This window comes from Belonocnema kinseyi, chromosome 1 (assembly GCF_010883055.1).
Source record: "Belonocnema kinseyi isolate 2016_QV_RU_SX_M_011 chromosome 1, B_treatae_v1, whole genome shotgun sequence".
In the NCBI taxonomy this organism is placed as follows: domain Eukaryota; kingdom Metazoa; phylum Arthropoda; class Insecta; order Hymenoptera; family Cynipidae; genus Belonocnema; species Belonocnema kinseyi.
Window position 1 is genome coordinate 103,157,120 of NC_046657.1, and position 12,705 is coordinate 103,169,824.

General features: G+C 35.2%; 1 protein-coding gene across 1 annotated transcript in view; it reads right to left on the bottom strand.

Annotated features, from left to right (window-relative positions):
• LOC117172121 overlaps positions 1–12,705 on the bottom strand; it is a 59,276-nt gene that overhangs the window by 40,587 nt on the left and 5,984 nt on the right. The window lies entirely within an intron of this gene.

Below are 12,705 nucleotides of genomic sequence, written 5' to 3' on the forward strand. Positions count from 1 at the left end.
TGTATCAGCCTTGGAGGAGATTATGTTGAGAAATAAAAAAAAATTCTTAAAAACGTTGTTTTTCTTGGTCAGGCCGGAAACTTATCAATCCACCCTCGTAAATTGTGCTCATTTTTTAATTGAAGTAAATATTACAATGCAAGTTTTAAAGTCTCAGACATAATTACACCTCGCGCTTCGCGCTCGGATATTTATTCTTGGCATTTGGAATGCTTCAATTGTTTTCCACACATTGTTTTATTTCAAAAATTTTTTCAATGTTATTTTCACAAGTAAAACAAAAAGTACGCGTCCTCTCAAGAAGTGATTCTTAACGAAATTGTAGATCTTTTTTGGGATAACAATTTTGGTTAATTCACCTTTTTTCGTATCCTATATAGTTTGACCACAAAATGGAATTTTTGATTTTTCATTATTTTTTGTGCAATCAAACTTTGAATTTTCAATTTTCCAAAAAAACCAAAAAAGACCCCGCAGCAAATGTACGTGAAATGGCTTTCAGTCGACTTTGATTAAACTGCGTAAAATTGTAGTTCTCAATGTCTCGATCAAAAAACTTTTGGGGCACAAAGTCCAAAAATGGGCAGTTTTCGAGTTATGGAGGGTTAAACGTCCAACCCTTTCAAGAAACATTACCAAATATCTCGAAAACTGCAGCTCTGCGAAAAAAATGTTCCCTATGAAAGTTATTGGGCTCTAGCGGGGAAATGCAAAGAAAGTCATGGCCTTAGGACACAGGTCATTTTTAAAGGTCATTCAATGTGAACTTGTCATTTATTGCTAATATTCAGCCAATACGGACAAGATATAAAAAGAAAATCAATATAGAACCAGTAAGGTCAAGAAATGGAAATATTATTGCTGGATATTGTCTAAATCAAGTTCATTTATTGCCTTCATTGGCTAGATATTGACAACATCCTGGACAAATCTTGCCATCATTGGCTAAATAATGACTAAATATCGCTTATGTCTGGCCTTCATTGGCTAGGTAATGACTAAATCGCACTCATGACTTGCCATCATTGGCTGGCTGTTGAGTAAGTCATTCTCATTTCTTGTCTTTATGGGTTCTATATTGATTTTCTCTTCATATCTTGTCTTTATTGGCTGGATATTAGCAATAAATGACAAGTTCACATTGAATGACCTTGAAAAATGACCCGTCTCTTAAGGCCATGACCAGAATGGCAAGATTTAGATTGGGAAACGAAGTAAGAGAGGGGATGTACTGGGAAAAAGAAGAGAACAGAAAGTGTAGAATATGTGAATGGGAGGAGAAAACATGGGAGCATGTATGGGAAGGATGTAGGAGAGGAATGGAAGATAAAGGAAGCTGGCAAGAGAATGTGGTTAAAATTCTAGGGGAAGATGGATTAGGAGAAGAATAGATGAAGGAGTTGGAGGGTGATAGAGGAGCGAATGAGAGAGAATGAAGGAATGCACGCAAAAAAAGGCAAATGGAGGTACTAAAAGTGAAAGAAAAAGGAAACGGAAGTCGCTTAGATTTGAAGCGTGAAGATTGTAAGTAATGGTAAGGTAAAAGTTAAGTAGACTAAGATGCGTTTGCGTTCTCATGCTCTCCCTCTCTCGCTTGTACTCTCGCCTTCGTTCGCTCGATCACTCGTTAGCTAATAAGTCCTGAATTGCGCTATGGCAGGAAATAGAGATAAGGAACTAGATATCAGACTTTATGTAAATAGTTGTAAATAATTGTACATATAGAAAGGATAAGATTGTAAAAAAATATAGATATAAGCGGAAAGATGGTAAGGAATGGACGTCACGTAACCCTTTAGGGGACACATTATGAGGAAAGAAGAAGAAATGAAATTAAAATCAAATTTAAAATCCTATCTCAGACGGCAAACCGAATTCTTGACTAATGAAAAATGAATTTAAATTTACGAACACGAATTCGTAGAAAAATTCAGTTTTTGTTCATATAGAATTCTTTCTCGATTCATGTTATAATTGTTCTATGACCGCGGAAATTAAGTTTGAAGGAATTGAAAAAGAATTCGGGTGAACACATCAAGAGCTGTAGCGACAAAAAGAAACTATAGTTTCTGGCTTCGCGATTTATTCAAAATAAATAATCTTTCAAGTTCCAGCCTATTCGTAAAAAATTCTTTTCCAATTAATTTATTGTTTCACGTGACTAATACATGGATATAGCACTTAATGAAATTGAATACATAATGAATGACAGTAGTCTTCTTATTTATGTTAACGCGATGCTAATTGAATTATTTTTCAATTCAGTTTTAATATCGAAGAGATCTCGAAACCAATTTTTCACAAAAAAAATTAATCTTTGGTATTATTATATTACTACTATATACTTTATTACTTGTTTACAAGTTCAAGTACACAATTATTTCCTATTACGCAATCACTACACTATTTATAATCGCACGATATGAACATTTTTGGAGGAAAGTACCCAAATATGAGATACCAACTCTATTTACCGTGATTGTCGGAATTCTACGTACTGAATTTAAAAGTAATGTAGGTCATTTTAAAGTAAATTTAGTTTGTCATAAGAAGCTCAAATAAAAAATATTATTAAAGAATTTTTTTATGCTGAAAATACAAAAAATGTAAAAAAGTGCTTTTTCCAAACTAATCAAACTATTCTCATAATATGAGGTACCCTAGGAAATAGCTAATAAAATGCAAAATAAAGTATTATTTTTAATGAAAAACTTCAATCTATGTTTCCGAAGAATAAATTATTGCTATTTAGATATATTTAGTTTTTGCAGTAATCACAAGCACTTTTGTAACAGATTTCCCCCGCGCAGCCACAGTGTTGTAAAAACCACAGGTATCTCATATTATGAGAACAACACCGTGCAACTATGCACTTACTATGCCGACCTGTACAATGAAGAACTTCAACACTGTCGATATTTTCCTATTAAGTTATTCAATCCCCATCACTCCAGACAAAGTTTACTGCTAAATACGTATTTAATGAATAATAAATAGGGTTTAAAGAATTCCCTTCTAAGAACTCGACCACCATCGATTTCACAAAAAGTTCGCCTATAATCTTTAGAAGCCCAATGAAAAATGGACTATACCACGAAATTACTCTTTCTTCAAGGGCTACAAGTTAGTGATAGAACCAATAGAGTGGGTCTCTTAGTTTAGCTGATATCCCGCTTTCTCATATTACGAGAATATCTCATATTCGAGTACTCTCCTCTATTTGTCGCGGGTTCGAACCCTATATGTTTCGCATTCCTAACGCCTGAAGCCTCGCTGCTAACATAGCTTCAAGAATAAAAAAATCTGAAATATAACCTAAAGCTGTGCAGGGCTGTCTGCAAATTCTTATGACCCATTCTATAAAAAAATGTTGCTAAGCTTATAATAATATATGTACTAAGATTTTAGATATATCAGAAATTATTATTTAATATTTTATGGGACTAAATAAGATTTAAACTTAATTCAAAAATATTTTAAAATATTTTAAAAGATTTAAGAGAAATGAATATATATGTTTTAAGAAATTTTCTCGATTTTAAAGGATTTCGACCAATTTTCGAAGGTTTCAAGAGATTTAGAAGACTGTAAAGCATTCAAGAACATTATTTATGTTTTAAAATTAATTAAAAATCTAAAAACTCATTTACATTTTACTGAAATTCTTTTAAAATTCTTCAAAATTACTTAAAATCTTTAAGCAATGATTCGATTTCTTGTCAACATAAAAACACCAAAGTACTTTCATAAATACCTGGAAGACTTAAAATTTAATACTCTTGCTTGTTTATTTACTTGACATTCGGGTTTCATTTTTATAAAACAATTTAGTAAAAAAAATGTTTTGATAATAAAGTTTTCGCACGAAAATCGGCCGTATGTAGAGGACTTCTAATCAACGTGAGAGACAAAAGTTATCTGCGTCTCGTTTTCAATAATTCGCTGACATAAGTATAGTTAAATTAAATAGAATCGATATAACACCGCACAATTTAATAACCGAGGCAAATTTAGCGGCTCATTCAAATTCTACAATCAAATGTATCATGTCACTTTTTCATTTCTTACCTATTTGAAATAATACTCTACATCTCAAAAGATTTTTGTTCTCAGTTCTTTTAATATTATATGATATTTAAATCGCTTGATCGTAACGTATTAAAAGTCAATTCTTAGAGCGCTGCTCAGAAGTTTCATATAAATAATACGAATTCTCATATAGAATGTCAAAAGATCAAAATAGGAATACTTTGATAATTCTGTTACAAAGTTCCGTTTCAATAATTTTGAAATACTTTATTAAATAATTAAAGAAATTGACATTAATTTTTTCTTAATTCGTTTGTCATGAAAATTTGGTTAGAAAAGGATTCGCCGAGAGTTCGTGATTTATTGATTTGATTTTCTTTATGAATTAGTTCGACCGGTCGTAAAATGTTCAATCTCGAAATAATTTAGAAGTTCAATAGAAATTCTTTAAGAATACTTGTAGGAACTCAAAATTAGTTAAAAATGGATAAATATAATTCTTTTTATATTAATTATCTATAATTTAAGAATTTAATGACGTAATTCATATTGTACACTGACTTCAAAACTTATTCAGGGTTATTTATGAATAGACTTGCCGTCTGGGTATTTAACGTCCTATTGAAATTTAAAAAAAGATAACAATTTTCGTGAAAAAGAAAAGAAAGAATTAATTTTTTTGCACAAAAATAAAAAATTGGAAAGAAAAATTAGAAGGCAACCAAACAAATTCCCTACTTCTTTTGTTTTCCTTCCGTCTTTTTATTTTTATTATTATCAAATCACAATAAGAAGTGATTATTTTCTACGAATGTTTTTCATTGTGATTCAATAATAATAAAAATTTAAAAGACAAAAGAAGTAAAAAAGAGAAGGAAGAGGATTTGGTGGGTTGCATTCTCCTTTTTCTTTTCACTTTTTTATTTTTGTCCAAAAAATAAATTCTTTTCTTTTTTAGGAAGTTTCAAATTTTTTTTTCAAATTTAAATACAAGTGTTTTGAATTACAACAAAACACGTATTGTGTGACTGAGCCGATACACGGCATCTCTATGCGAGAGAAGTTGTTGCGTACCCGCGCCTTAGCCCTTAATTTACCTCTCTCTTCCCTCTTCTGCTCGTCTATCCCAGCTTTGTCACCAGTAAGAGCGGCTGCGCCGTCCATGCAATAGTGTTTTCTGAACGTCTCAGCGCCTGGAAGATCGTCTAGCCATCTGCGAGATGCAACCGTTGAACGAATGCTACCCGGGGAAGCGTCTATTCCTGCATCTCTGAGAGCCGATCGAACCCACGTTGCAATCACTGTCTTGGAAGCTGCTTTGATGGCTCCAACAATGGTCATAAACAGGGCATCAATACTACCCTCTTTTTTTTCTTCTCTCTTTCGATTTTCCAAGCATAGCCCTGATCCATGCGACGGGGCGCAGCCAGATATTCGGGTGCTTCGAGAGTTTCCACCCTGACTTTCTGAACGAAGCCCGATCCGTCTTCGATCCAAAAGCTGGCCATAAAATTATCTCGTTCTCCAAGTTAACGAAAAAATTCTCTGAGATCTTTAAAAGAGTATGATCATGAATACGACGGCTGGATGCCAATAAAAGGAGCCATCTTCGAATCGGTGCCTTGTCGGTCTGCAAAGTAGAACTCTTCCAACTTTTCTCAATCAAATTATTTTCCTGATGGGACCAGTCCTTGACTAAATCTTCCTACGCCCAACTTTCCACACATGTAGTGTGAGCCGTTCCACTTGCTGCGGATGTTGGCCTGTGGTCAAGTCTATCAGCACATTCACCGAGTTTTGAATGGTTATAGGTGGTTCCATGCTCCTGATGAGCAGATCCGACATCCAAAACGTCTGAGTATGAGATTGGGAGAAGGAAAGATTCATCCCAATCTGAAGTGCTATGGACGACTGAATGCGTCTATGAAGAAGGCATAAGGATCGCTGCAGTCTCGAGAAATGTAGGGCCTGACTACACCCGAATTTGCTGAGGCAAAAAGATCGACGACTGGGACTCCCCATTTTGCGAGGATTTCATCTGTCGCAGCGGGAAGCAAGTGCCACTCTCGGAGCGCCTTCTGCCTTAAAAATCGGTTTGCGATCTCGTTGTACCTGCCTGGGAGATATGCCGCCGACAGGGATATTTTCTGCTGGTCGAGAAGGTGGAGAATTTGGTAGGCCAGGTCCAATAAACTTATCGATCTTGTACCTCCCTCCTTCTAAATGTAGGCTATCAGGGTACAATTGTCCGACTGAAGCAGAATGCGAGCGCTCTGGAAATGATGAGCCATCTGTTTTATTGCAGCATATACCGCAAACATCTCTTTTTTGTTTGAGTGCCATCGTTTCTGATTCCTGGTCGTCAGAAAGTTGGTTATCCGTTTTCTGTGCAGGCATGCAGATGACATCGTGGTACCCTGTCACCATTCCAACACCTCTTCCACTCGAGACATAATCGCTAACTTCTGTCGAGGTCTGTGTTGATTCAACTGGGTTAAAAACCTCTGAAGGTAGCGGCAGTGAAGAAGTCCTCTGTGAATGACAGAGTTGGCGAAATTCATATGGCCCAGTAGGCACTGAGTCTGTTTCAGGGTCAACGCCGCTCTAATCCTATAACCTTTATCAGGTCCGTGATATTTTGGGCCTTTTTGCCAGGAAGACACTTGACATTGTCCCATGTGTTCCACAGTATTCCCAGAAATTCCATCTCTTGGCAGGGATTCAGAATATACTTTTCGCGATTTACCATCCATCTCAGAAATTCCAGCAACTCGACAGCCTCGTTGATCTGTGAGCTTCATTTGGTTCCGTCCTGAGAGACCAAACAAAAGATACACGACTACCCTCATACCTTGCGAACGAAGGATTTCCGCAATACAATTCGTTTTGGTCGCGAAGATCTGAGAGGCAGCTGATAGGCCAAAGAGTAAGCTCGTCATCTGCAAAAGCTCCTTGCCGTAGACGAGGCGAATGATGCAACGACAGGACTCTGCCACTGGTACATGAAAGTAAGCTTCAGACAGATCGATTCGTGTCACTCAGTCCTTGTCCTGCAAAAAATCTGGTATTCTGAAATGTGAGATTAGATGAAACTTTTTTACCTTCACATGCCTGTTGAGGCCTCGTAGATCGAAGATCGGCCTTATTTCTCTGTTGCTCTTTCTGACCAAAAACATTTTTGAGATGAAGCTTGGGCCTTCACGTGTCGGAGGCTCGAGAATACCTTGCGTCTTCAACAGATCGATCTGTTGATACATCTGTTGCGATGGCCTTGTTAAAAAATTGGAATCCATCCAATCGTGTATCAAGTTTGGTTTCGAACCGAGAGAAATTCGGAAACCGGAAATCAGTTTGACAATGATGGTTGGAGCCCCCAAAACCCTCCACCTTTCTCGGAAGTAACGTTGCCGGTCTCCTGAGAAATTCGGAACTGACGGGTAGTCATTTATCGTCTGGCTTTCCACGAAAGAAATCCGCGGGTTTGAATATGAGTGGTCTCTTCTTTTTTATATTCTTAGGGGCTAAATCACCTCGGTGCGAGTCGTTTCTAAACCTTGGAATGTGCCATGATAATCTTGGGGGTTGAAAAGTCCGGTTTTCGGATGAAGTAGAGTGGAAGAAGTCTTTCCTTGGAATCAGCCTCTTGGTTGCCATGTATGTATGTGCGTTTAGTCAAATCTGAGTAGCCCCTACAGATTGGATAAGACGTGACAAATCTTCTTTGCGAAAAATATATTCTAAACTAGGAGGGACCCTGCGTAAAGCTGCTCGAACGTTTCTGTTCTAAAGGTCGGATAGGAGTCGTTCGTTTCTATTCTCAATGCACTCTACCCTCTTCCTGCAGATCACTTGCATTATTAGATAAAAATTCGTCTGTTCCTGTAAGCCTGAGCTAAAAAGTGAAGATAAATGTTTAAACAATGTTTGCGGTGTAAAATCATCAGAACCCAAAAAAGCCCAATCTACCACTGCTTGAAGATTACAGGCTAATAATTACTCCTGCTCGAATACAGCATTTGACAAACCAGCTTAAATGCGTTTCGTAGATAATAGCGTGTCTTTCTTCTTACCGAGGTGGCAAAGCTCTTCATTGACCTTAAGATCCGTGAAGCCAGGCGACGCAAGAAAGCTCTTCAAAGCATTAGAGTCCCTAATCTCTTTCCATTCTGATGAGCCAAAACGCTGTAGGGCACTGATCCTGTCCAAACGCTGTTTTAGGACTGGACGAACTGCTTTCCTCTCATCTACGTCGGTTCTCAATTCCCCAAAGTCCAATAGCTTTGTAGACGACCCCGGTTCTGAAGATCCAGAAGGTCCTCGGAAAACCAAGCCAGCTAATGAATTATTCTGATCTTGTAACTCGCGGTAATAATATCTACTTCTCTTTAAACGAGGTCTCTTTGCCGGAAGAGAAGCCTGGTCTTCGCTTGAGTCGGTATCGGCATCATAAAGCGAATGACGCCGTTCAATTTCACTATATTGACCTGGAAAAATACTTCGAAAAAGAAACGCAAAACGAGATTCCGTGCACCTCGAATTTGTAACATGTGGCTTCGGCGAAAGTACTCAACGCTATGAGCATAGACGGCGCAGCCGCTCTTGCTGGTGACAAAGTGGGGATAGACGAGAAGAAGAGGGGAGAGCGAGGTAGATTAAGGGCTAAGGCGCGGGAACGCAACAGCTTCTCTCTCATGTGGATGCCGTGTGTTGGCCAAAGGCATACATTAGGAACATTTCATGGTGGTTGTCCAAATTTGGTCGCTGGATTCTTGATTTGTTTTTTAGGAATTTTGCACAAACGAAGTTCTTTTGCATGCGCATGTTAAAAACTTAGTCAAAGTATGCGACTTGAGCCGAACAAAATGAGTTCTTTTTAATTATGCAGAATTTGGTCAATTTCTTCGAATTCACTTGTAATCTTCTAAATGCTATTAATTTTTTTTATTCTCTTGCAATAATCACACTTTTTATAAGTTCCACACAATCTTTTAACCGCTCTGAATCTGATTACTTCCTGAAAAATTGAATTATTTTTAACGATTTCTAAATTCATCAACTATAGTTGATGGGTTAATTATACTATTGGAGAGATTAAAATTCTTTTTGTACTCTCATCGGTGTGTTGGAGTACCCTGGTACATAAGGCACAAAATTTAACTTTGAGAGGCTTTTGAGTATTGTTAAAGTTTATTACGGGATCAAAAATACAACTCGGAGTGCTTTGCAGATGACTAGCATGATTAATTGAAATAAAAAAATTTATTGAGTGTTTTTCATGGATGCGCTCTGGATTTGTGTAGGTGTTACGGGTGGTTTTCTGGGCTCTTTGAATAATATTATGGGGTTGGAAATGTAACTTGTGGTTGTCTGAAGGTGACTTGTGTGATTATTTTTAATTTATGATATTTTTAAGGACTTTCATAGGGGAACTTTGGATTTGTTCAGGTGAAAGTGATAGGAGTGGCCTTTGGGGGATGCTGAAATTTATAATGGAACCTTAAATATAACTTAGAGTATTTTGAAAATGGTTTCTGTGTGACTTATTTTATTTTAAGGGACGTATTTTTAATTAAAACTTTTTTTTACTTTTTTGCATGAATGCAATTGGGAATTATCCAAGTAAGTGTTAGGGGTGGTTTTTGTTGAAAAAAATAATGATAAGATGGAGTTGGGAATATAACTTGTGATTTTCTAAAGATGTCTTGTAACATTGTTTCATTTTATTCAAAGAATTCAGAATTATTTAAAGGAGTTCAAATGAGTTTAAAGAGTTGAATCAAATGTCTTTACAGAAGATTACAAGTGAATTATAAGAAATTGGCGAATAAGAAATAGTAATAGAAATAAGCAATAGGAATTTAGATGTTATTTTAAATAATAATGTATTCAAACTATTTTTAAATAATTGAATAGATTTGAAGAATTTAGTGGTTCCTCATGAGCTGAAAGAATTCGAAGGATTGTTAGAAGTTTAGAAAATTTTAAGGATACATGAAGATTTCATAGTATCCATTAGAATTAAAAGAATTCAGAATAATTAAAATAAGATAAGAATTGAAAAGGATTTGGAGCATTCAAAGGAATTCAATTAAGTTCAAAGAATTTTAACTAATAAAAAATGAGATTACAAAATGTTACAAGTGAATTCTAAGAAATTTGCATAACTGCATAACTGCATAACTGCATAAAAAGCCTATCTTGAAACCTAAATGTATCGCAAGCCTTATATAACTGAACTAGGGAACCGCTTCCCAGTGGGCACAGAATTTGGCGACGTCTTCACGATATCGTTACAACATCTTTACGACAACTTTACGACATCCTATGTCCATATCGTGTCGGTGTCTTTGCGATATCGTAAAGACATCTTCAGATCATACGACTCATTTACGACATTGTAGAGACAGCTTAACGACATGGACATAGGATGTCGTAAAGTTGTCGTAAAGATGTCGTAACGATGTCGTAAAGACTTCGCCAAATTTTGTGCCCAATGGGCTTTGATTTTTCTGATATACTCTTCTGGCGAAAACAGGTACAAATTGTGAAAGGTGAAAATTATAAAATATAATGAAGTGTAATATGTACTTTTAAAAAATTTAAATTATTTTATATACTACAGGTGCGCTGGTTTTTTAGGGGAGTTAAATGCGACCCCTAAGGTTTGACTATCGATTTTTGTAGTGCTAGCATGTAGAAGAAAAGGCTATATGTTTGCGGCCACGGTTTCGAAATACTGTGTGTGTGTAAACAATGATTAAAGATAGCAAAAACAGGTTTTTTGCTTTTGTTGCAATTAAACTATATGTTCTTCAGAAAAAAGTGTAATTGAAAATTGTAGGCCTTACAAATATCTATAAAATGACGTGTCCTAAATTAAGATTTGTTCATTAGTTTACCTGGAAAAAATTAAAATCGCCCGAAAGGGCTTTTTTTAAAATATGCAATTATTATTGCAATAATCAATTAAGAAGTTCTAAACTTGCAGAAAGTATGTCCCTTATCACCCTTAAGAAGCGTGTTAAACTGCAGCCCAAAATAGTAGTCAGTTTTCATAATAACTCACTTGTTTTTAAAAAATGGACTACTCATTCATTATTAAATTGTACAAAACTGGGTACAAGAAGAGGGTACATTTTTTGGTCATTAACAAACAGTATAACTTTGTGATTTTTTACTTTATGGAATCGGGAAATAATTTATTTGATTTTTGCTATTTTTTACAGATTTTTAACAACAAAAATTGTTGTAATTTAAGAGGAGGGGAGGAGATAATTTTTTTTTCGTTCAAAATTACATCTGCTGCAATTTTCAATCTACCGAGCTGAAATTTACAGAAAATATAGAATGAGAGTTGCGCTGTTTGTTTTTAAATTATCAAGGCAGTGCATTTTATTTTGTTGATTAAGGTGACTGATTATGGGAGAAGGATCGACGTGTTCTGTGGCGGCGAAGTGGGGGAAACCGCTACTGCCGTGCACGCGCTCGCGCCAGAATTCATTTCAGACGTTCAAATTAAAACAAGTTCGTATATTTCCGAAACCAATTCTCATATGTAGATGTGTTTTGTTCAAATTTGGGCTAGCCTTCCGTGCTGATAAGCAATCTGTACATACAATAGATACAGGCTGATCTGTTAATATAAAAACGGTAAAAGAAAGTTTAAGAAACTAAATCTATGAAAATAAATGAATTTATATGAAAATAATATTTGCAGCACTTTTTTTCGCATAATAACGGTTTCCCCCACAGAACACGTCGATCCTTCTGCCATAATCAGTCACCCTAATCAACAACAAAATAATAATACACTGCCTAGGAAATTTAAAAACAAATAGTGCAGCTCTCATTCTGTATTTTATGTAAATTTCTGCTCGGTAGATTGACAATTGCAGTAGATATAATTTTTAAACGAAAACAAATCCCCCCCCTCTTAAATTACAACAATTTTTTTTGTTGAAAATATGTAAAAAAAACATCAATAATCAAATGAGTTATTTCCCGATTCCATAAAGTGCAAATTCACAAAGTTATTCTATTTTTTATGACCAGAAAATGTACCATCCTTTTGTACCCAGTTTTGTACAATTTAGGAATAAAAAATGTTTTGCCGCTATGTGGACTTGATACCGAAACTCTTGTAGAATACAATAGCTTACTTTTTGTTAAGATAAATTTCGCCAATCCTGTGGAAATTTCATTCAAAAGTAGTATATTTTTTAATAACAAATGATTTATTATGAAAACTAATTATTATTTTGTGCTGAAGTTTATCACACTTTTTAAGAGTGATAAGGGACATACTTTCTGGAAATTTAAAACTTCTTAATTAATTATTGCAATAATAATTGCATATTTAGAAACGGTTAAAAATTAAAGATTGCGACATCACAGTCGTATGGTGGATTTTGTTGTTAAAAATCTAAAAAATTCCAAATAATACTTTTTTTACTTGATTCTAAACCAATATATTTAGATTTTAGATTATTAAATTTTCCAAAAAGAAAAAGAAAAAATCCAAGAAATTAACGAATTTCTGATATTACTCAAAATAAAATTCATTCTTTTTACAAAAATGTAAATGAAAAGACATCTTTTAAGAAATTGACGTGAAATTATTTATACGCAATGAAAAGAACTCTCAATATATTGATAAGCAAACCCTGCAGTTTGGAA